At 33.6% G+C, this 27,065-nt stretch overlaps 1 long non-coding RNA gene across 3 annotated transcripts in view; it reads right to left on the bottom strand.

Moving 5' to 3' along the window:
• Positions 1–27,065, bottom strand: part of LOC115297005 — a 288,338-nt gene that overhangs the window by 241,120 nt on the left and 20,153 nt on the right. The window lies entirely within an intron of this gene.

Genomic DNA, 27,065 nt, shown 5'->3' with positions numbered 1-27,065 from the left:
GAAATACATGTGAACAACAGTACAGTGTCTAGCATCAGTAAGCATTTAATATATGTTAACTATTTGTTTACTTAAAAATCTAGTTTAAACCTGGAGAATATTTGCATCTAAGACTTAAAATTTTTAAACATTGAAAACACAAAAACATTTACTTTTTTAACGTGTATTTATTTTTGAGAGAGACACAGAGTTGAGCGGGAGGGGGTCAGAGAGAGGGAAACACAGAATTAGAAGCAGGCTCCAGGCTCTGAGCTGTCAGCACAGAGCCTGACATGGGGCTAGAACCCACGAACTATGAGATCATGACCTGAGCTGAAGTCAGCTGCTTAACTGACTGAGCCACTCAGGTGCCCCAGAAAATACTTATTTTTAATTGACATGTAATACTTTGAGCACATACTAAAATTAAATAGTCTACTTTATCAATGGTTTGAAAGAATTCACTTTTATTGCATTATTTTATTTCCAACACTTTGTTTGGCAGTATACAGCCCTAACCCCATATCACTTCCTAAAAATCTCAGAGGAGTTATTCTTACTAAATTATTCAGAGTAAAATTTTAAGTGTTTTCTGTTGTTTTTTTTTCAACCACATATTTATTAGAATATATCTAATGAAGAAATTAACTATATGACTCTCAATATAAATAATTAGCATTTCTTAGGGAAAAATGTATTTGTTTGCTTTTCAAAGCAATATCATGTATTTGCATTGACCACTTATTAAGTATAGTTAAATTAGTTAAGGTATAAGTACAGTTAAGTACATGTAAGTATACATATGTCACAGAGAATTTTTAAATATTTTTATATTGAAGTCATAGTAATGAAAGATAAAATAAAATATTCTACATAAATCAAGGTCAGGCAGAAAATCTTTATATTCAAATTTAGCTATTCCCCAAGAGAACTTGTTGAAGTATCACTTTTTTATAAACCATCTCTAGGTGTTAGAATTAAATAGTCTCACATTAATTTTTAAATGTACAACTATTGTATTGCAGCATTCCATTTCAAGTCCTGACAATTATTTCCCTGTTGATTCTAAATCAGGAAATAGATGCCAGTAAGCTGAACTATTGTTATGCTTACAGCTGCAGCTGCACCATCTCAGAAATAGCTGTGAAAAAGAAAAAAAAAAAGGATAAGAAAAGGAAAACACTATAGAATGGTTTGAAAAGTTATGGTAGTCATCTTAGATTTCTAAGAAACCTCAGTGAAAGCATTTGCACCTGGGCTCCCATGAGATACATTTTCTTTTAGATGACAATAATATAGTTGGGAAATTTATTTATCATGAGTATATAGAAGAATGTTACAGCTTATTTTTTTATTTTTTTGTTGCGATTTCTATCTTTTGCTATCTTTGGGGATAGTAAAAAAAATCACTCATCCCTTTTATTTGTTTTCTTGTTTGTTTCTGGTTGTAAGTTTAAAATGCAGGTGTATATATATATATATATATATATATGTGCATATTTTATAAAAATCATTGCTGTTATACAATCTATAATGGTAGTAGATAAAACATAAGGTTTAAGCATGTTAGATATAAGGGAAGTAAGTGATATTACCACGACAGAGGCATAGGTCATTCCTGACTCCATTTCCCCTCACAAACTGAACTAACATCTGTTCAAGAACAAAACACCACTAAGACAATTCTAGAATATAGGCATGAGGCTACAACATCCCTGCACCTCAGAGAACAAGACAGACTCCATTAGAAGAGCAGGAAAAGCAACTACACTTTAATTGCTTTGTCCCTCCCCCAGGACAGCACAGTACCACGCAAAGAGATCTTCCCTGACCCTCTGCTCCTCCAACTGGAAAAGAGAACGGATTACTTTGTGGGAGACATTATTCTAAATTCCTACCATGGGGCACTGTATGGTAATCTGAGGTGCCCAGAAACTGGAAATATAATTGTGATGGAGAGTGAGGAGAGGCTTGCTATAATAAACACTTGAATCATAACAGAATTCATACCTATAGTGCCCAAACAGTATTCTCAACCAGTATCTTTGCTTATCTACAAAACTAAATGGGGAGATTCTAACCATGTTACTTGGCAGGGTGTGGATCTGCTTGATTCAGATCCTCAAACAAGGAGTTTTGGTGGCTTTAGGGCCCAGTTTGCTCACCCAGGAAAGAAGATGAATCATATCAGCTGCAGAGTGCCGTCCAGCCTCATATGAGCAGAAGGGTGGTGATAACTTCTGGAGGATATGCAGGCCAGCAGTGTTCTAGCTGAGAGGCAGGCAGAGCTGACTGCCCCCAAAGCAAAGCTAATGCCGGGCTTGAAGGCTTCCTTTGCTATGCACAGGCAGGGAGTTAATATATAAGGAAGGAAGAAGGTAGGTCCCAGCCTTTTTCAACCAGAAAGCCTGTCTGGGAAATCAAAAGTAACCTAGAGCAGCTGCTCCCCTTCTCACCTAGGCAAAGGGGCAGAAACATAGCCCCATATGGTGTGGAAAATGTCTTCCAGTCCCATCTGACTAGAAGAACTGGCAAAAACACCTGAAAGTTGAGTGTTCCAACAGTACTTGAGCTGACAGAAGGGCAGACTGAGCTGACAGTTTGCATAGCAAAGACAGTGGTCCCATTCAGCCAAGAACCTTAGGGTGTAGGTTGGCTTGAGTTAAGACAACAGAGTTTTACTGGTTTATGAGCTGCTTCTCCCACTGCACCTGGGCAGGGACTCTAATTCATAACCCATACATTATTGGATACATTCGTCAGGCTAGCCAGCCAGGGAACCTAACTAGAATATATGGGAACTGCATAGCACATTCAATAGCCCTACATACAGTGGCATTTGAACATAGAACACAGTCCCTGACTTGCATCATCTGTAGAGCAAATCTGGTGGCCTCACCTAATCAGGGAATTCAGTGCATACACAGGCTTAATTTGGTCCCCAAACAATAAGCTATATAGGTCCTGGGCCCTGGCCTGCTGCCTTGTCAGGCAGGAAAGCTACTTTTCAGGTCAATCTACTGAATATTGTGCCCAGTCTCAACCATCTAGTAACCCTGACTAGAGAATCCAGGCATCTGTGGAGCTCATCTTACATTCTCATTTGAATAGGGCAGTCCTATCTAACCATTCTTAGGTAGTGGTACCCCACCACTGTCATCAGAGCTCTAGTTTCCTCATCCAAAAATAGACCATAATAGCAGGCCCCACTTGTCTGAAGACATTTCCAGAATATAGACCCAGAAATCCAAACTGAGCTAACTGGTGAAGAACTGTCTCTGTCAAAGCAAATGTATAAAGTCTGAAAGAGGGGCCCCATTACTCAAATGTCCAGATGCCCTCATAAGGAATCAAAGATCATGAAAAATCATGTAAATATGAACCCCTCAATAGAAACCAATCTAACTTCAATAACTGACCCTTAGAAATGGAGATCTATGAATGGTCAAATAATACAGAATGATCATCTTAAGGAAGTTTAGTGAATGGCAAGAAAACACAGACAAACAACTAAACAAAAATAGGAGAAAAACACATGAAAAAACCAATATGTCTGACAAGGAAATAGAAACTATGAACTTGCCCCTAAAAAGACACAAAAATCCTAGAGTTGAAAAATATAGTAACTTAACTGAAGGACTAAAGAGTTTCAAAAGTACAGTCAAACATGCATAAGAAAGAATCAGAAACTTGGAGGACAGGACATTGGAAATTATCCAAAGACACAAAAGGAAAAAAGAAAGAAAGAAAGGAAGGAAGGAAGGAAGGAAGGAAGGAAGGAAGGAAGGAAGGAAGAAAAAGAATGAAGAAAGGCTATGGGAATTATATGACACAATGAAAAGAAACAATATTTGCATTCTGGGAATTCCAGAAGAACAGAAAGAGAAAGTATATTTAAATAATAATGAATGAAAATTCCCAGTGCCTATGGAGAAAAATGGACATCGAGATCCAATAGGTCCAAAGAATTAAAATAGGCTGAATCTGGATAGAGCTACATCAAAAAAAATTATAATTAATCTGTCAAAAGTCAAATACAAAGAAAAAAATTTTAAAGTAGCAATCAAAAAGTTACATAAAAGGGAAGCCCCATAAGACACTGAGCAAATTTCTCAATAGAAACTTTTTAGGCCAGCTAGAATGGGATGACATATTCAAAATATTTAAATAAAATAAATTCTAAGCAAGAATTCTATAACCAGAAAAGGTGTCCTCCAAAAACAAATGAGGGATAAAGATTCTTCCGAAGAATCAAAGGCTGAAGGAGTTAATTAGCCCCAGACCTGACTTACAAGAAATTCTACAGGGGATTATTTGAGTAGAAGTAAAATAATAAAAATTAACATCAATGAAGTCATAAAAAAGACCGCATAAATCTCACTGGTAATTATAAATGTATAGCATAGATTATGTAATATGGGATAATGGTTATATAAATAATTCTATTTTAAAGGGCTTTTTAAAAATAGCAAAACAACCATAAATAAAATGACCTGTTTTGAATGTGTGTGTGTGTGTGTGTGTGTGTGTGTGTATAAAACAAACATGTAAAATGTAACAGTAATAATTTAAAATGGGATGGGGAAGAAGGAAAAGTGTAAAGTATATACATTCTATTGAAGTTAAATTGTGATCATGTTAAAATAGGGTATTGTAAGTTTAAGATATTTTATGTAATATTCATGTTAACCACAAAGAAAAACTTGTACTAATTGCACACCAAAAAAATCATAATTAAATCAAAGCATACTGCCACCAAAAGACATCAACATCTGTGCCTGAGTGTGTGTACACACACACTCACACACACACGCACACAGACATGACAACAGGATAAGAAACATCGAACAATGAATCTACAAACAAGCAGAATACAATTAGCAAAATGGTAATAAGTCCCTACATATCAACAATTACTTTAGACATAAACAGATTAAATTTTCCAATCAAAGGACCTAGAATGGCTAAATAGATAAAAAACAAGATCCAACAATATGCTGCTTAGAGACACACTTTAGCCTTAAAGATACACATACACTGAGAATAAAATGCAAAAAAGACATCTCAAGCAAATATTAACCCAACAACAACGTCAAAAAGCAGACAGTGCTATACTTATATCAGACAACATAGACTCTAAACTAAAAATAGTAAAAAGAGACAAAGGCCATTATATAATTATAAAGAGGTAATACATCAAAAAGATATAGCAACTTACCTATGCACACAACATTGGAACACCTAAATATACAAAGCAAAACCTAACGGAATTAAAACTACTATGAAAACCTTCCCCAACAAAATGGATAGCTTAGAAGAAATAAAAAAAAAATCTTAGAAACATGTAACTTATCAAAACTGAATCAAAAAGAAATAGAAAATCTAGACATATTACTAGGAAGACTGAATCCGTAATCAAAAACCTCCCAATGAAGAAAAGCCTGGACAGTTTCATTGATGAAACTTTATCAAATATTTAAAGAATTACCAATCCTTCTCACACTCTTCCAAAATCAAAGAAGAGGAACACTCCCAAACTCATTTTACAAGACCACTATTATCTTGATACCAAAACCAGCAAAGGACACTACTAGGAAGCGTAGTAGGGGTACCTGGGTGGCTCAGTCAGTTATGTGTCTGACTCTTGATCTTGGCTCAGGTCATGATCTCATGGTTCGTGAGTTTGAGCCCCATATCAGGCTCTGTACTGACAGTGTGGAGTCTGCTTGAGATTCTTTCTATATCTCTGTTCTTCCCCCACTCATGCTCTCCTCTCTCAAAAATAAATTAAAAACATATTTTTTCATATTAGCAAACCAAATTAAGCAGCATGTTAAAAGGAATATTCACTAAGATCAAGCAGAATTTACCACTGGAATGCAAGGATAATTCAACATACACAAATCAATGTGGTATATATCTCGTTAATAGAATAAAAAAATATATGATCATCTCATAGACACAGAAAACTCATTCAGTAAAATTCAACATCCATTCATGTAAAAACTCTTAACAAATTAATGATTGAACGAACATATCTAAACATAATAAAGGCCAGATATGATAAGCCCACAGCTAACAACATACTGAAAGATAAAAAAGAGAAGTTTTTCCTCTAAGATCAGAAACCAAACAAGAATCCCCATTCTCACCACTTCTATTCAACATACTACTGAATGTCCTAGCTAAAACAATCAGGCAAGTTAAAGAAAAAAAAAAGTATCAGAATTAGAAAAGAAGAAAACAATTATCTCTATTTGTAGATGACATAATTTTATATATACAGAAAATCTTAAAGAGTTAATCAAAATACTGTTAGATCTAATCAATAAAATCAATGAAGCTTCAAGATATAAAATCAACATACCAGAATCAGTAGCTTTTTATATACTAACAAAATTTCTGAAAAACAAAGAAATTGATCTCATATATAATAGCATATAAAATAATAAAGTACTTAGGAATAAATCTAACTAAGTAAAGAATCTGTACACTGAAGATTTCAAGACATTGATAAAGCAAAACACAAATAATGAAAATGTATCCTCTGTTCACAAATTGAAAGAATATTGTGAAGGTGTCAATACTACCAAAAGGCATCTATAGAATTAGTGTCATCCCTATCAAGATTCTAATCTTGGGCTCAGGTCATGAACTCAGGGTTTGTGAAACTGAGTTCCACATTGGGCTCTGCACTGACAGCACAGAGACTGCTTGGCCTATGTCTCTCTCTCTCTCTCTCTCTCTCTCTCTCTCTCTCTCTCTTTCTCTCCCTCACTCTCTGTACCTCCCCTGCTCATGCTTTCTCTCTCTGTATCAAAATAAATCAATAATTTAAGAAAAAGACTCCAATGGCATTTTTTACAGTAGAAAAAATTCTTAAAATATTTATGGAATCATAAAAGACTCCAAATAACCAAATAATTCTATGAAGAACAAACAAGGAGGTATCTTATTTCCTAATTTCAAGCTATACTATGAAACTATAGTCATCAAAACAGTATGGTACAGACATTAACAGAAAAATAGATGAACAAATTTGAGAGCCCAGAAATAAACCCAAGCATATACAGTCAACTAATATGTGACAAGGTAGCCAAGAACATTTAATAAATGATGCTAGAACAATCAGGCATTCATATATAAAATAATGAAATTGAATACACATCTTACACCACTATCAAAAAATTAACTTGAAACTAAAGAAAGACTTTAATATAAAACCTGATATCATGAAAGTCCTAAAAGAAAACAGGAACAATGATCCTTGACATGGTTATTAATAATGACTTTTTTTGATATACCATAAGCACAAACAACAAAATAAACAAATAAGTGGAATTACATCAAACTAAAACACTTCTGTACAGCAAAAAAAAGCCATCAACAAAGTGAAAGACAACCCACAGAGTGGGAAACTATTTGCAAACCATGTATCTAAAAAGGGCTTAATATCCAAAACATATAAGTCAATAGCATATATAATATAAGTCAATAGCAAAAAAGACAAATGACCCAATTAAAAAATGGGCAAAGGACTTAAACAGACATTTCTCCAAAGAATATATACAAAAGGTCATCAGGTACATGAAAAGATGCTCAACATCACTAGTGATTAGGAAAATGAAAATTAAAACCACAATGAGATATTACCTCATGCCTATTAGAATGGCCATCATCAAAAAGACAAGAGATAACAAACACTGTCATTGATATGAACAAAAGTACACCTTTGTGCACTGTTGGTGCGATTGTAAATTGGTACAGCCAGAATAGAAAACAATATGGAAAATACTCAAAAAACTAAAAAACATAGAATTATAATATGATCTAGCAATTCCACTTCTGGAAATACATCCAAAGGCAATGAAAACATTAACTCAAAGGTATCTGCACTCCCATTTTCATAGCAGTATTATTTACAATAGCCAAGACATAGAATATTTTTCAGCCATAAAAAACAAACCAAAAAAAATGAGGAAATGTTGCCATTTGCAACAATATGAATGGGCCTTGAAGCATTGTGCTAAGTGATATAAGTCAGAGTAAGAAAGACAAGATAAATACTACATTATCTCAAATCTAAAACAAACTCACAGAAAAAAGATATCAAGATCATACTTGTAGTTGTCAGAGGCAGGGGGTAGGGAGAGGGGTAATTAGAGGAAGATAGTCAAAAGGCATAGACTGCCAATTATAAGATAAATAGGTACAAGGAATGTAATATATATCACATGATGGCTATACCTAACACTGTGATATGATACACAGGAAAGCTGTTGGTGTAAATACTAAGAGTTGTCACAAGGAGACTTTTATCCCTTCTTCCATGCTTCCTTCTTTCCTTTTGTTCCTTTCCTTCCTTTCCTTTCCTTGTCTTTCCTTTCCTTCCCTTTTCTTTTTTCTCTCTTTCTCTTTCTTTTTTCTTTTCTTTCTCTCTCTTTCCTTCTTTTCTTTCTTTCATTATATCTATATGAGAAGATGGATGTTAACTGACCCTACTGTGATAATCATATCACAATATATAAAAATCAAACCATCATGTTGTATGCCTTAAATTTATACATGATGTATATTAATTTTTCTCAATAAAACTTGAAAAGAGAATCATCCAATAAAAATACTATTTTACAAAAAAACAAGAGCAAGTCTATTTTAGTGAAGAGATTAAAATTGATGTTTCTAGGTTTGCAAGATTTAATATCTGATTCATTATTTGTTTTAGATTAACAGGGCTGAGAGAATTTTAATTCATATGAATAAAAATGTAATGGGAAGTCTTACAAAATTTTATATATCAGACCTTTGCAGTCAGAATGTAGAAAATGATGTTTGTAGATAGTTGCAGGCACATTGTGGATTCACAAAAATGCAGAACTTATAGTACTATTAAGGAGTTCTCAATATCTTCACAATATGAAAATCCTAGAATAATAAAAATGATGCTAAAAGAAGAAAACATACTTGTTTTCTAAATATTTCAATCTATTTAATTCTGGCTTAATCCAAATCTTCAAGATAAAGTAGTGGCAATTGGAAGTCCTGGAATTGTTTATAAATATAAAAATATGCTTAAGATATCTAAATAATTTAACTACAGTAAGGATTTCTTATAATATATATCAGAAATACAGTTGGCAGATAAGCACTTGTAGGAAAGAAGGCCTTAAAGTCAATGTGCACGTAAATTAAAAGTGAGTAAACATTTGTAGTTCATGTTATAAAGAGGAATCATAAAGAAGTGAAAAGCTTGGGTTAAATATTGAGAGTTCCAAGTTCATTTTTCAAGAAAAGAGTTTGGGAAGCAGCAGATGAAAGTTCCAATTTTAGCACTGTCACTATTTTCTCATCTGTCATCTTCTTTTCTTACATGCAAAATGAGGTATTCATGTAAACTTTCTTCTGTCCTTAATGTTCTATAGTTCTCTCATTGACCTGCTGTGTAGAACAGCACATCCTTTGACTTGTCCTAAACCAGGTGGTGCCATTAATTTTACATAGATCTTAATGGAGTCTGTGGATTTTCTGGAATCAGCATCATTGTTTTGTGAATCTCACAAAAATTAGCTGTAGGTAAGGGACTGTTGATAGAAGGCATCATACTTAAAATAAAATCTGAAAACCATCGCTTCCCTATGAGTTACTGGTAGATATTCTCCCTAACTGGCATACAGCAAATATGCTGCTTATGTTTCTTTGTTAACCCCTAATTAGTTGAGCCAGAGGCTTCATCTTAGTGAAATAGATACTAAATGTTCACTCCTCAGTAAAGTAGTTGGAAATCTCTGTCCTAAATATAATTTTCTTTTTTTTTAGAGTTTACTTTATTTTTGAGAGAGAGAGAGAGAGAGAGAGAGAGAGAGAGAGAGAGAGAAAGCAAGTATGGGCGGGGGAGGGACAGAGAGGGTGGGGAACAGAGGTCCAGAAATGGGCTCCGTGCTGATATGAGTGAGCCTAATGTGGGGCTCGAACCCACCAACCATTAGATCATGTGACCTGAGCCAAAATTGGATGTTCAACCAGGTGAACCACCCAGGCATCCCCTACACATATTTTTCTTAAGTTTAAAGGCATGTACAATTATATTTCATAAAACCTAAAAATTATAATGCTGAAATCATTTTTATAAAATTATTTTCTTAATAGTTATTATATGGTCATTACTTGTGCACTAGAATTTTGACTAAAAATGTGGGAAATGTCTTAGCTTATACATTAAAACAGAAGGAAGTTTTTACTTTAACATTTTATGTCAAAAACAAAATTGTCTAATTCAGTAATAAGAACTTGTGCATTTGCCTGTTTCATTGCCATTCTGTTATTTGCAGAGCATTTTAAATTATTACTGAAAAAATATAAATAATAAAGTCTGACATTTTCAGTAAATAAGTTCACCCAAGGAATTTTTCTCTACTTTACTTCTTTCAACTTGTTCAAAATGTTGGATGACTATTCATTTCACACACACACACACACACACATACATTTTTGCTCCAGTGACTGTAGCTTTAACTATACATTGTATGAATTTTCCTTTTTCTTTTCTTTTTTCTGTTTTAAAGCACATTTTCTTTAAATGTTAGCTTCTACTGGCATTCTGTACCCTTGACAATGGGCAAGGCACCATAAACTTTTTTTCACATGAAGAATCACATTAAAAAAATATATATATACACATACATACACACATATATATTTTATATATATATTAATGTGATTCTTCATGTGAACATGTATGTGTATATATATATATATTTAAAGTTTTTTATTATTTATTTGAGAGTGGGAGAGAGAGAGAGAGAGAGAGAGCGCACATGTGCACAAGTGGGGAAGGGGCAGAGAGACAGGGAATCCCAAGCAGGGTCCACATTGTCTGTGCAGAACCCAATGTGGAGCTCGAATTCATGAACCATGAGATCATGACCCTAGCCAAAATCTAGAGTCAGACGTTTAACCAAGAAAACCACCTGGGCGCCCCACATGAAAACCTAAAACTGCTGTAAAAAAAAAAATCTTTAAAAAAATGTAATTTTACCTCATTTTTAAACTAAGTATTGAATCATTTCTTATTCTAGTATTTTTTTTTCTGGAATTCAGTGTTCTATATCATCTTAGTAGCATTTTCTTCAATCTCCAGTTTCACGATAATTTTATCCCAGAGAAAGAGTCTGGAGCTAAAATGTATAACATGGCACTTATTTACCACTTATTATGTATCAGTTTTTTTCCCTTTTATTTACCAATTCTACATACAGTTGAAGAAAGAATAAAAGGAATTAAATTCAGACTAAGAAAATGTCAAAGTAAGTCTTCCAATAATTCTATACATCTCAAATCCCAAGTCTTTTCCATTTGGCTATACTCATTCCCTTTTCAACTGCCTGCAATGCAATGGGCTTTTAGTAAGAATGGTGCTGTGCATAAAAAGTCATTAAAGTTTACTCAATGATCAAAAAAATTTTTTTTAACTTTCTACTATTGAGTTCACTAAAGACACTTCCATATCTTAAGAAGGTCCTCTAGAATAATCACCTTGCTGCTTTCTGGTCCACAATGACGTAGCAAAAGGCAGTTTGTCAACACCTAGACAGAGCAAGGTTATTCTTAATTCCAGCCTTTTTCTCATCATATCCCTCAGATTCATCCCTAAGCATGAAATTAGCTTTTTAAAAGGAAAAAAAATGCTACAAGATGAATCACAATTGGAAAGTATTGGGCTAAATGAAGATAAACAAATTTCTTTCTAGCAGTACTGCTCAGGGCCTGCATATGCTAATATGCATTTTGATTCTCCTAATGGAGGACAGAGTAGCTTTTCTCAAGCTTATCTGACTATGGAAATATAACTTAGCTGAATACCTATTAATATTATTTGGTAAGTCCAGTTTGAGAGACACAGCCTTAGCTTGTTATCAACTATGTATCCTTTAGTGTAAAGTAGGAATAGGAGAGTAGAGTTGGATATGAGTAAAGTTTACTTGGTGTCAAGTAACTAGTCTTGGAGCCAATTTTACTTAGCATTCATTCTGGAGCAGGCATCAGGTATCACAGATGTAGCTGAAGGGCAGGGGAGTAGAAGGAAACAGAGATTCTCTGTTTTTTGCATGTGTATGCTGACAGTGAAAGTGCAATTGTCTACTTTCACCACAAGATTATAACAGATACATAAATACTCTTGCTACTGTAGCCTGGAATGTAAAGTCACCTTTAGTGCAACAAGACAGAAAACACTTAATCAGGTAATAGAATAATCTTACTTAAATGTATTAATAAGCTACTAAAAAAAAAAGGAAACATAATAACCCAGATCCAGTTGAGCAATTTCTTATTGAACCAGTTTGTTTTTAACATCAAAGTTACTTGCAAAATCACTCCCTCTTAGGAAGTTAGTAAACACCTTGAGGAGTCCACTTAATTATTCCATTAATACCTAAGTACTTAATTTCTTACTTTGTTAGTTAAGAGCTATAATAGTAAAAAGATGTAATAATGCTGCAGTTTATATGCTCTCTATCTCCAATTATGTGGTGAATGTAAGGTTAAGGTGATGCTTACTTGTTTTTTTTTTTAAACTTTTTCATTGGTACATTGCTTTTTATCAACTATTTAGTCAACCTGAGGTTTAGGTGAATAAGACAGATCATTCTCTCCCACTCAAATTTAATGAACACGATCTTACTAAATGGAAGAATTCAGGTATCTTTTTAAGTACCTATTTTAATGTCTGAATTCACTTAAATCATAATAAAGTGAATCAAGAGATTACTTTTACTTTGTTCTTCAAAAGAATCACGTATTGCCTATTCCCACTGACATCTTATTTTCTAAATAAATGCTAGAGTATGAAAAATCTAGGAGTGATAAACGGTCTCCTCACACACAGAACAAGAAGATTTTACCACTGACAGGGTGAGCTATTAAAAATGTTCTTTATACTGTTTTTCTATTAAGAGTCTTATAATATTTAAGATGTAAATTTTCTTTGTAACATCATAGCAGATTTCAGAATTATCTCAAAACAAGGAAAACCCAGTAAGTGTCAATGTCTCTGTGACCTACTCCTTCAGTCAAGTAGCTACACACAGGGTCACTTGTCACTCAGTTACAGAAGGAAACTTCTAATTTTGTCTATTAACTAGCACAAGGCATACATTGATTTTATTTAATAGAGATCTAAGGTATTTTCTGAGTCTGTAAAGTCTAAAAATACCTAGTAAAAGGCCCAGCCCTTGGAGTTTTTGTGGGTGAGTTGCACTCTATTTACCCCAGGCAGGCTGTTGATGCTTTTTCTTCTATTTCTCTATTAACAGTTCTAATGGACTTTGAAGAATTTGCATTTCTTCAGCAGCATTATTCTGCCTCATTTTCTTAATGCTATCCTGTGGGTTTTGTCAACTTCCCCTTTTATCTACTCCTCCAGTCTAAATTAAATTCAAACAAGCATACATCATTCTCCATGAATATTATAAAACCTACAAAGCAAACTCTTCTGTGAACATAGTAAATAACACTTCTGAAGGTAATATTTAAGTGAAATTTTAAGCACAGTTATCCCACTTTATAATAGAACTAGACAATTAAACAAAATAAACTGCTTAAGGTAGCATTAAGAAGTTGGCTGCAGGAGAACTCAGCAAAGCAAGACAAATGAATTAAGGTTGTTTTGTTTTGTTTCGCCTCATTAGTTCAGGTGAAGCACCTAGGTATGCTGGGCTGCTCTCTTTCCTCTTCTCTCTCAAGAAGACTGTTTTGTCAGGTTTCTGACTAGTTGCTCCAGCCTGTGAGGTTGCTTAGTAAGCAGGATCCTTGGGAATAGGAAACAGAGAGGACCACAAAACAGATACCATGACCTCTTCTACCCAACATCCTTCTTTCTACACCTGTCATTCAAGTATTCTAAGAATTCTGTAAAAAGTGAAAAATAGGCCTCAAGACTATAGTTGCTTTTCTGTACTATACAATTTTTCTCTTAGGGAAACTAACTGTGTATCTAAAGTCCACTTGGTAGATATATGGAACTAGAAACAATTCCCAAACAAGAGCCTATTTTCCGCCAGGTGGCTCCCCTATGCCACTGACACATTTGAACGTGTTTGCCCTTTGTCCCAGAAGGGGCAGAAGACATGTGTAACCAGGGTCATCAACTTTGACCCAAAGCATAGAAAACAGAAAAGAAGTGGGTTATTTCCACTGGAACCACCTTTTCAGATAGCTAGCAGATAATTCTGGCTTCTAATTTACCCCATCTTCTTCTAGGCCAAACTCACCAGGGCCATATTCACATTCTCACCTGACTTTTTCTGCTGCTTCTCTCTGTTCTTTCTTTCGAAACAGGAGACTGAAGCTCACATTATTCTTTCTTTACATTGCAAAAAATTTACGAAAAATGAGCCATAAGAATAAATGTAGATCTTTGCCACCTATTCTTTAGGGACTCCATGTTTGGCTCCACCTTCTTAACTACCTAAGAAAAGACAGGCTAAGTGAGTCAAAGAAAGGAATATCTAGGGCTACCTCAAAACTACCAGAATCCAGGCAACTAGGGAATACAATTATTTCAAGATCAATATAATATTCTATGCTATAATACACTTCTAACCAGTTAGTCCCCTTTATCTCATAAAATACCTCATTTTGTGCTTTCATGTTTGGTACCTAGAGAGAGCTCACAGTTTCAGTAAAAAGGTAAGAATTACGAGCTATGACAGAATTATCTATCAAACTGAGGAACTAGTTTGTTTTTGTAGAATCACATACTAGGATAATTACAAAGCCAATGACAAGGATAATATCAGGAGCCAGAAATATTGGTTGCTCCTGAAATCATCTCTTTGATCTACCTGATCTACCTTCTTTGCCCTTGGCAGCCCATTCAGTCATTTATATTTTGGGGCTGCATCACCATTGTGGCTCAGGCCAGGATGAGGCAGCACCTCCCAGAGTTACTGAGAATACTAATTCGTTTTTTGGGTTTTTTTTACATTTTTTTCAATGTTTATTTCTGAGACAGAGAGAGGCAGAGCATGAGTGGGGGAGGGGCAAAGAAAGAGAGAGAGGGAGACCCAGAATCCAAAGCAGGCTCCAGGCTCTAAGCTGTCAGCACAAAGCCCACCTGGGGGCTCGAACACACAGGCCAGGAGACCATGACCTGAGGCGAAGTTGGACGCCTAACCAACTGAGCCACCTCACAGGCCCTGAGAATACTAATCTTAATGTTACATTGCAAAACTTATCTCAGATTTCATTTTCTTCCTTCTTGGGAGCCCTCTTTGGACAAGGAGGCATTTGAAACTTCTATTCACAGAGTTCTTTAATGCATATCTTTTATTTTCTCCAACTCACTTCTGACTGGGCTTCTTAATCTATGAAGGGTTAACAGAGATTGGACCTCCTTGAATGTATATCATAAACATCTGTGTATGTTTCTTATGCATTAATCATACTGCCAAAAACCCAATTGCTTGTCCTTGATATTACCAGTATTTGTCATCTTTTGCTTATTTAACTATTTTGTCATCTTTTTAAAATTTACTATATATTTAAATATATCTAAATATATACTTTTATTATAATGAAATACATACTCATTAAAAATATATAAGCTAGTCATAGAAGATCAGATACTGCATGATTCCATTTACATTAGGAATCTAAAATGGTCAAACACAGAAACATAAAATAGAATGGTATATGGGGATTAGGAGAAATAGGAAGTTATTATTCAATGTGTATAACATTTCCTTTTTGCAAGATCTGTACAATGTTGCACCTATAGTTAATAATACTATATTATACACTTAAAAATTAAGAGGGTAGTTCTCATGTTAAACGTTCTTACAATTATTTAAAAAAGCAAAAATTAAATGTATATACATACATAAAAATGGAAAAACACATAATCTTGCCATTTTCTCTATGCTTTTTGGCAATCATTTTACAAACCATATTTAAAAAGTGATGTGATCACAAAATGTGTGGATTTTTATTTGGTGCTTTTCTACGTTTTTCTGTGTCTACATAGTCATAATAGCTTACTTTTTCTACTGAATGGGTACTAATGATATACTGGAGGTATGTTTTATTATTATCTTTCTTTCCTACTAAGGCACATAATGGGTAAGAAACTATGTTTTTGGACCACCTGGACTGGAATTCTGAGTCCTCATTTATTACCTGTGGGATCATGGGAAATTGTTATTTATTCATGCTTTGGTTTCCTTGCCTTAAAAAAAAAAAAAAAGCAAAAATCTAGTACCCACATCTTAGGGTTTGTTGTGAAACTTAAAAGAGTTATTAAATCACAAAGATTTTGAAAAGTGCTTGACACACCATAAGCCCTCAATAGATGTAAACTAGCATTACTGTAATTGGACTTGCATGTGGTTTCAATATACAACAATTGTCAGTGCAATCCCCTCATAAAAAAATAAGAGACATATATTTTATGTTATGTATTATGTTATATATTAGATTTCCTTAGATATTTTGGATCTAAATAATAATAATACTTTTTTAATGCAAGGACTAAGAAAGCTTTGGTAGATACCTACTGTCTTCTAAAATACATGCAAAACCCCAAAACACTTATTTGTGGTTTTATGTAATTGAATTACTGAAGGTATCTTCATAAAGTTCTATTAATATTTTAAATATATAAATATTCTTTGAAATTAGTCCTCTGATCATAACAACTCACCTAACTATCATCCAATAACTTCCCAAATATGTTTTGTAGATACACAAAGTATACTGAGTAAAGAACAAAAAACTTTTGAACAATCATAACTTAGGTCACACAATATGAAATAATGCTCAAATTACTCAGATTCTCATTCACAGCTATGGAATCTTGTTTTACATGAATTCGTAATACCCTTTTCTGAGTCACCAGTAGAATAAAACCAAATCAAACAAGCTTAAAAAAAATAACAAAACTAAATTGAATTAAATTAAATGGAAATATAGACTGATCATTTCAACGAGAGTAATAAAATTTTCCAGAATACAGTTAGGCATAAGAGAAAAATATAAAAAATATCCACAAAACCAGAACATATGAACTACAAACACAGCACAGTGTAAGGTCATTTAGCATAATGGCAAACAGCCTTACATTAACTCAATATGCCCTAAGGGCATTGCTGTATTAGATCACAAGACAATAATTTAAATTCTGACTGAATCATCAATGACAGCTTAAATGGTCAAATATGCTCCCCTTTACATACAGGAAGGCATATAATAAATTTCAAAAATGCATGATAAAAAATGGGTATAATTTTAAGTGCCTTTGTTAAAGACTAAAATAAAATATCATAAAACAAATTACTCTCAATTGGCTCACTCACAGAAGGTTTGCATTTTGTTTCAGAGACAGCCACGGAGAAGTGAAGTTCTGTGTCAATTTCCCTTCAGGGGTCTTCACAGACACATTGACTAGGGGAAGCTAAGAGAGAAAGGGAAGCCTGTACAGGACAGTTGCTGCAATGAGCCAGGATCCCAGCAACCTGTCATCTGTCGTATCCCAGAATTGTGTAATGAAAGAAATTCACCTTCAGAAATTAAATATATATTATGCTTACTCCATATGTCCATTTTTTGTACATTTTAGAATTAATGATGTCGTTGATAGAATACATTTCTTTCTGCCATGTATTTTAAGTTAAAAAAAACTTTTTAATTTATTTAATGTATTTTCTGAATTTGCATTTTTTTGTGTGTGTTCGTTCACTTTGGAATATCCCATTTCTATTAAGGGAAGGCTATTCTCTTAAGAGCCTATCATTCCACAGAAACCATAGCAGCTTAGTCAAGAAGAGACTAGAACTATTGGTTCTATATTCTGCTCCATTAACCAAGGCATGACTGTAATGAAACACTCAGCTGTATAATTTATTCAGTGAAAAGAATATTATGGTTGTATGTGTCCATTTCAGCCACATTACAATTATAATTATCAGAGCCTTCCAATGTGTATATTAGAGAAACGTCTTTCATAAAATATGTTAATAATACTTTTCATTCATGCCTCCAGATATAGTAGTAGATTGTTTAAAAATCTGAGTAAAACATAAAAGGTTCCTCATGCCTATTACTTTATTTTGTATTTAATTGGAGCCAGATGCTAAAGACAGTCTCTAAGTAATACAATAAAAATGTAAAACTGTTCATTATTTGCACATATGTGTTTAACGTGATTAAGAAACTACAAAAAGAGAATAAATTTTACCTATAGATATTTATTTGGTTGTTAAGATAGTGAGTAGGATTTGAATTTCTTTTTTCCCTTTAAATGCTATTTCTTAAATTGCCCGAAAATACTGCCTGACAAAAGCGCTCTGGCTAATACTGTAATTTAGAAGAGCACTGAAATGTGCCCTCAGCTAGGAAAGTCACAGGTTCTTGGTTCTCCTGTTATTCGTGCAATAGGGAGTTTATAATGGAAATGACAACAGACCATTAACTATAGCACTGCTTGCAGGCATTGATATAAATATCATTACAGATTAAAGACCTCTGCAAGAATTTAGTCAAGTAGGATTAGCAAATAAACTATTAGAGCTAAAGATTAAATTGTGATAGGCCAAATAAAGTAAATTTCTTGCTATATTTGCATTTTGTTTCCCAGAGTGGCAACAATTCCTCCTGGTTCAGAAAATGCCTTCTAAAGTGAGTCCTGTGGCTAGAAAGTGCAGCCAAGAGGTATGGAAGGAAACCTAAGGTTCTGGTTGATGATAAGAAGATGGGAGCAGAGACTTTGGGCTCAGTGTGTTTCAGCTGTGGCTCACAATCCTTAAATGATCTGGAGAAACTTTAATTGCTGTGAATCCACAATCCTTAGCAATAAAAACTTGGCATTCTAATCTTTTGGACTTCATGGCCTTGTCAGATTTCATGTTTCTCTCTGCTTTGAAATCTCTTGTGGTTATAAGGTAGTTATAAGGAGCTCAAAAATTACAAAGGTGTTTAGTAGATATTTATAAGGAATACCTACTTGGTATAAGAATATAGTTATATAAGTTTGAGTGCTGGCATGTGTATGAAAGCATGTATTTGTGAATATGTATGTATGTTCCCTCAAGAAAATGTATTTATCTTTGGCTTTCTCTGTTCACTGGTTTTGTTTTTATGGATATCATGACCCATGTAAGCAATGGCATTTTCATCTTTTTATTGACAGGTAAAAAATAAAATTGCATCCAGGCTCACCCTCACATTTATAGGAAGTCAGTGCATTAGAGACTTTATTGGTTCCCATTTACATTTTTGCTTTGGTTTCATGTGAACTTCCACCTACTTCTAAATTATGCTATAATACAGTTACCTCTTTGAATGCATCAAATCACTCTATAGACACATATAAATTAATAACATTAATTTATATGTTCATTTGTTCTTTCTTTTTGTCATTCATTTCATTCAGATGTTCAAAGTCTGCACATACTATAGCTTTGAAAGGAAGTTCCAGGTCAGGTCTACTTTCTTTCAAACACAGACTATGAATCAGAAGAAAGAATGGCACTAGTATACTATAGCTTGGGTAGGGAAACTAGCATCTTCTCTGTCACCCCCTTCCACAGGAGAAATTGAAAGCAATGGAAGATTCTTACATAGCAATACTATATTGAGATCTGAAATGATGAATGAAATCAAATATACAAACTCAGAGCACTACTTGTTTTTATTTTTTCTTTTTCTCAAAAAGATATAAAAGGAAGTCTGAGGTTGAAACCTACCAGTTACCAGAATCCTATGATAGTGACAAAAAATTGTCATAGGAATATTCAGAAGAACAGATGGATATCACGGTAAAAAGAACACAACACAACAAAACTAAAAAGCTGGTTCTTGATCCTAAGTTCTGGCAAGACCACTGAGAATCAGAAAACAAGCAAATCCAAACAGAAATTCATGTGAGATTTATGGTGCCTAACTTCAGGCTAGAATTGCTGGTGGGGACAAGAAATTAGTAATGGATGCCACACAAACAACAGGTCACACTAAGGCTCCACCTTCTGTGAATAAAGCCAAGAAGTTAGAATGTGAGGGAGCAGCAGGAACATGAGATGTTTCCCTCCAGGATAAGGACTCTGGCTTCCATGTGAAAATATTTGGGAATAGTATGTAATTTGATTTTATGTTAGGAAAGAAATTTTGAGGAAATTAAATCCTTTTGCTTCTGACTAAAAGAATGTTTTTGTTAAATATCTTAGATTGTCAGAGGCTCATTTATATTAACTTAATGATAGAAGCACAAGATACCTATGATTGCCATATAAATAAGCATTCATTCATAGGGGGAAAAACACAGGATAAAATGCTTACTATATCCCAGGCACTGTTCTAAGCACTTTACCAACATTTTAACACATTTAAATCTCATAATAATGATATAAGGTTGATACTATTAACATCTTCATTTCCTAGATGCAGAACTGAAGGCCCAGGCCCTAATTATTAGACTTTTGAGCAGGAATAACCCAGGCAATATGATTTTGTATACCTAATAAGTCATTTTTGATGGCTGCTGGCAAAAGTACACTTGAATATACAATTATGAGATGGCCTCTATATTCCTGGAATCCTTATGACTCAGGTTAGGCATTTCACAGAGCAATGATGGGCCAGGTCTAGAAGAATGTGGAATATGTACAAGTGTCATTCAACTTTGGCTCAGAATCTCATGTACTTACAGATGTAAGGGATTAAATCATTGTATGTTCACAAAATACATTCTCTATACAGTAATAAAAGGTCAGTTATGTGATTAATAGATAAAAGTACTTAGTGGAAAGGTGCTGTATCAAGTTTTCATAAAGTAAGTCTAGAAGCAATATATGTTTTTTATTATACTGCACTGATTTATAAACTCTACCATATTTCTTCTGTCATGAATATATGTTTAGAAGTATATATGAAGATGTATGGAAAGGACAATGGCATGAAATATATCTGTATTTGTAGGAAGGGGAATTCTACTTGTCTCATTGCTTTGCTAAGCTTTTGTTTTTTTGTTAACCATTCATGTAATGAAAATACTATAAATATACACCCAAATACTTAATTTCTATTTTTAAAGTGTTGTTTTGAATTTATGTTCTGAGTCAAGTTTCTTTAGACATCTTGAGAAAAATTCAGCTAGCAAAGAAAATTATTATAATTAAAATTATCTATGAACAAAAGAGTTTAAAGTCAAGTTCTTAGTGGAAGGAGGAAGCCACTGCCACATATTTGGAGACTATATTGGTTTATTATACAGAATAGGCTAGACCATGCAACTGTAACAAATTAGCCCCAAAGTATTATTAGTTTAATCCTCTAAACATTTACTGCTTATTTACATAGATGGAAGGGCTGATGGACTTTCTTCATCTTATAGCTATACTGTCTGGACCATCTGCCCTCTGACATTGCTGTGACCTGGGAATACAGCGGTAGAGAAATCACACTAATTCTTAAATATTCTCAGATTGGAAATAAAGCACACTATTTATACTTTAAGTCCATTGGCTAGAACTAGTCATAAGACATGAAATTAATTTCAAGGGATTATGAGAAATATATGGGAGCACATGGAGACATTTGAAAGATTAAAGAATTAATATTCTGTTACAAAATAATATTAAACAGAGTAAGAGTCTAATATGTTAGAATTAATAGAAAGATCAAAAGAGCACATATGTATTTTTAAAGACAGTACTTATATGGGTACCTGGATGGATATGTTGCTTAAGCATTTGACTTCAGCTCAGGTTATGATCTCATGGTTTGTGACTTCCAGCCCCACATCTGTCAGCACAGAGCCTGGAACCTGCTTTGGATGCTAGGTCTCCCTCTCTCTCTTTGCTCCTCCCCCACTCGTGCTCTGTCTCCCTCTCTCTCTCAAAAATAAGTAAACATTAAAAAAAGACAGTACCTTATAGTGATGCTACCTGTTTATATATTTTAAAAGTACAAGTTAATAAAAACTAATATGCTAATATATGTGTCAACCATACTTTGGCAAAAATAAGGTACATGAAATTCAAGAGGGCTAGAAATAAGAAAAAACAGGCAGATTCAAAGGAGTAGATGAGGGGAGAGAGAGTGGTGTAAGTAAAAACATTAAAACATGAACTGAGATTAGCTTGGTGAAAATTATTATTGAGTCAGGTGTTGAACTACCAACTTAGAATTCTCCTTTAGCTTAGAAATTATTGATAGAGACATGTGAAGAGCTGAAACTAAGCTAGCTATGGTATAATAAAAAGTACAAAGCAAGTGGACAAACATATTCTACTACCATTATCAAGGCCCCACTACTCTTCCGGAAATACTCTATTTTAATAAAAAGCAAAAATACTTATAAGAAAATACATTGTCCCTTTTTTAAACATCAAATTTGGATCTATCTTAACCAAATTTGGATCTATCTTAACCAATAAACTGGTGTACCAGGTCCAAGATGATTGAGAAACCACCTCTGCAATATTACTAGTAGTGATTCTTACTATATAGTACTGCAAATTAACACTGAATTGAGAAGGATTCATTATGATGACATAGTGGGGCATACATCTTAAGTCTACCAAACAGATATGTACACATGGACAAACCACCTCAACACAGACCTTCATTAAACTTCCCTTTAAAATAAAGGTAAGTTATAGCTATCAAGTAAATTTCTTTCTTATTTTAAGAGATAATGGATATAAATTCCCTAGGCCAGTGCTTGTGTACAGAAGACATTTAAAAAAAAAATTGTGGGTTTTGCGACTCCTAGGTGGCTCAGTTGGTGGAGCATCTGACTCAAATCTGACTCAATTTGGGCTCAGGTTATAATTCCAGGTTTATGGGACCACCACCTACATTGGACTCTGCACTGGTTGTGGAGCCTGTTTAAGATTCTGTCTCTCCCTCTGCTCCTCTCCTCCTCACCTCTACAATAAATGGTAAAGCAAAAAATGTAAGAAAATTAAAAAAATAACTTTAAAACTCTCCCCAGATATTTCTTCCCCCTCAGTTCCTACAAACATACAAGTGTGACTTAGTTGAAAAATACTCCTTTTTGGGGGTCAAACACATGATAGAACCATGCATAATCAAATTGCCTGTGCAGAGTTCAAGGAGAAAACCGAAGTTAGAAAGGGCAATTTGTTATTTTTTTCTAGCCTAGAAAAAAACCCTCAGAGTATCAAGTTTATTGATTATGTATTAGCTGACCATTGAAAAAATTAGCTAATCTTGGGACTTAATCATTTAAATTTAACAGTGACATCATTTATTTAAGCAAAGAAATAGAAAAATCTATTTTTAGATTGAATACATCTTTTACAGTATTTATAAAATGCCAGGAACTGGTGGAAATAAGCTTTATGACATCAATAGTCTTGATGTCATTCATGATTTTATTGGAAAATCAATTCTCATATTGCTATAAATTTATCATAAATAAAAATTAAGTAATTGGTTTTCCAATTTTTAAATAAATATCCATTTTGGATATTTGTATAAAAACAAATTGTAAGGATTAATTTATATCAAAAATGAGAATCTTTAGTTATATCTTTATATCTTTAAAATCAACACCTATTCAATAATAATTTATTGCTAATATTCAAAGATATATACTTATATTTAAGCAATATTTAATTAAAATAAATTGATACACTGCTTGAAAATTGTATAGAATTCTTTGGCTTAATTTCCGTATTAATAGAATACCTGTTTATGTTGAAGGGCTTCGACCAGTGTGAGAATAAAATTAACTGCTAACACAGCAACCTGTGCTGTCTTCCAGTTTTATTTATACACAACAATTCTTTGGGTGGATAAGGTTCAGTAGCTTTGCCTCCAAATATTTACACATGGATAAGCTGATAATGGAATAAGCAAGGAGCAGCCCCATGTGATTTCTCTAGAAACAGTATAATATTGTGTGGGAAAGTTCAGGGCACTTTCAGTTTAGAAAGGGTCACCTTAAAGCTTCCTGAGAAGTTCGTTTCAATTTTTTTAAATTGACTGTTATTATGATTATTATTATTTTTAAAGATCAGTCTAAGGGAGTGAGAGACGGGTCTATTCTGTACAAAGTGCTAGAAACTCCAGGAGTGACTTGAAAATGCTCTAGTCCCTCACTTCTACTATAACACTTGGAATGCTCCTGATCAAAATAATCACTGGTGGACAGTAAATGAATGTTCAATTTTCTATGTCCTTCTCCAATCCTAAATCCCATTTTTCATAACCATCAGTGCTTAGGCTAAGATTTCATAGGGTGGATACTGGATAATCAAGCGTATTCTTCTCTTAAAACCAGCCTATGATTCTTAAACTGTGAAGTATGACCTTTAGTCTTTGACATTATTAGGGAAAAAAAACTTGTTAGAAGTGTGATGGTGAGTTTTATATGTCAGCCTGTATAGGCCATAATACTCTGTTATTTAATCAAGCACTAATCTAGGTCTTTCTGTAAGGTATTTCATAGAGGTGGTTCATATCTGCATCTTTTACATATAGTAGATTACCTTCACTGACATGAGTGAGCCTCATCCAATCAATTGATAGCCTTATGAGCAAAACCAAGGTTTTCAGGGAAGTAGAATTCTATCTCAAGACCACAACATCAACTCCTTAGTGAGTTTCCAATTTTTCATTCTGCCCCACAAAGCTTAAAATTCTCAACCCCTGTAGTCACATGAGATCTTTTCTTAAAATAAATTTCTCTTGATAAATGATAAAATAGATGATAAATGATTAGATAGATACGTAGTTACAGAGATTTAGATATAGACAGACATAGATATAGATATAGATATCCCATTGATTCTGTTTCTTTGGAGACCACAGATTATTTTTTTCCTTTTCATTTAGTTATTTTCTTAGAACAATTTTCATATACCTGCTTTCATAACTAAACTCTGTACATAACTCTGGTTTTACCAAACTCTCTCTCACCAGGACTTTTTTCTATGGGAAATTAAAATGGTGAGTAATTAACTAATTAACTCCCCCCATTTTTACAACTAGCAATAGTAGAACATAGTTCTAATTCAAGACAGTACTGAGAACAAGTAAATGAGAATAAACATATGAAAAAAGAGTATATATACATCCATAGCAATGCTGGTTACAGGAACAGACAAAAATCTGTGGCCAGAGATATTGATCAATTTCCCAAATAGGGAAATAACATGGAAATTGATAATTTCCCAAATAGCAAATATTGAAAGATAAACAATAGATGTTCCAAAAGAGACCATGCACAGCAGAAATCTGAAGTTAATTGGGGAAGTTTTGATGAGACTTATTAGGTACTCAGAGCAGGAGTTGGCTTACAAGACTTCTGCTTCCTTTCTGTCTCAGTCTCTTACTTTTCTTTTTTTTAAACAACTTTTTAGAAATTTTTCTTTAAGGGGCACCTGGGTGGCTCAGTCAGTTAAGTGTCCGACTTCGGCTCAAGTCATGATTCCACAGTCCATGGGTTTGAGCCCTGTGTCTGGTTCTGTGCTGACAGCTCAGAGCCGGGAGCCTGCTTCAGATTCTGTGTCTCCCTCTATCACTCTGCCCCTCCCTCGCTCTCTCTCTGTCTCTCAAAATAAGATCAAGACATATTTTTTTTTAAAAAGAAATTTTTCTTTAAACTTGGAAGTCCTAAAACTTTATAAAATATCTAATACTTTCCCTTTTATCCCGTTCAACACTCCTACATTTAAAAAGTTTAAAAAATAAATTTAAGGTGTTCTTCTAAGAGTAGAACCAAAAGAAAAAGGACATAGCCAAAGAAAGAAAGAAAGAGAAAAACTAATATGTTCGTCTCGGTCTAGGAAGTCCAATTTCCTATTAAAAGGGGTTCAGATATGTTCTAAAAAGGAAAGGAAAATAAAGGAGAGGAGAAAATCATCAAGGAATTAATGCAGGAAAATTTCACAAAAGTAAAAGTCACAAGCCCTAAGAGAGTAGTACATTAAAAAAAAAAAAAAAGACTCCAAACTAGGCACATCAACATAAAAATTTTAACACCAAAGGAAAAGTTTCCAGAAAAAAAAAGGTAAATATATAATATATTAACAATCAGAATGGCACTGGATGTCTCAACAGCAACTCAGGAGGCTAAAATAATGAAGAAATAACTTCAATACTTTAAGGAAAAATAATTTTCCACCTAGAATTATATGCAAGCCAACTAATCAATTAAATATATAGACATAATTAAGGTACTGAAGAAATACAGAGAATTATAAAAGTTTTCTCCCATATATTCTTACGGGAGTTCTTAATGTGCTTTGAATGACATGAGCAATACCAAGAAAGATGAAATCTAATGACAAACAGTGGATTCAATACAGTAATAGAAACACGGCAGCTTTGTAGTAGACTTGAAGAGCAAACCAGAGAGCAGAAAGAGAACTGAGGGTCTTAGGATTGATGTCTCTTAGAAGAAAAGCAGGAAACTCAATAAACTATCTTGTATAGGCACATTTAAAAAAATATATATATATCTTGTATAGTCATTAAGGATACATGAATATGTAATAAAAATGAAGAAAAGAATACAATATTCAAGTGATAAAAGGAATGTGATCATAATATACTAGTTCACTCTGCAGTGGACTAAATTAATGAAATTGAAAGGATATAAATACCCATTATTAATTAAATTAAAAACAGTGATCAAATTATATAGAGAAGAGAGGGTAAGGGGAAATGAAAATTTGGTTTAAACAAACTAAAATTCATTATTGTAACAGGAAGTCATGGTAACATTATATTAATGAAACATACATATTTATATACATATGTATAGTGTGTGTATACACACACACACACATACACTCTGTGGCAGAATCTAATCACAAAATTCTATATACTATATATACATACATCTTTGATTTCAAGCTAAACTCTGCCTTATCTTAATTGTGTGACCTTAGAACATATAGAGTAAATTTTGAACCTTCATTATCTTCACTGCAAGAATCTACCTTAGAAGGTTCAAATAAATTTAACACAATTAACAGAACATATTTGCATACTGCCTGAAATTTGAATTCTCAATAAACATTAATTTCCAATTAGTAGTAGTTTAATAAAATGTTTCTTAATTT

The sequence above is a fragment of the Suricata suricatta genome, chromosome 7, assembly GCF_006229205.1.
Source record: "Suricata suricatta isolate VVHF042 chromosome 7, meerkat_22Aug2017_6uvM2_HiC, whole genome shotgun sequence".
Classification (NCBI taxonomy): Eukaryota; Metazoa; Chordata; class Mammalia; order Carnivora; family Herpestidae; genus Suricata; species Suricata suricatta.
This window is presented reverse-complemented; position numbering and strand designations above follow the sequence as displayed.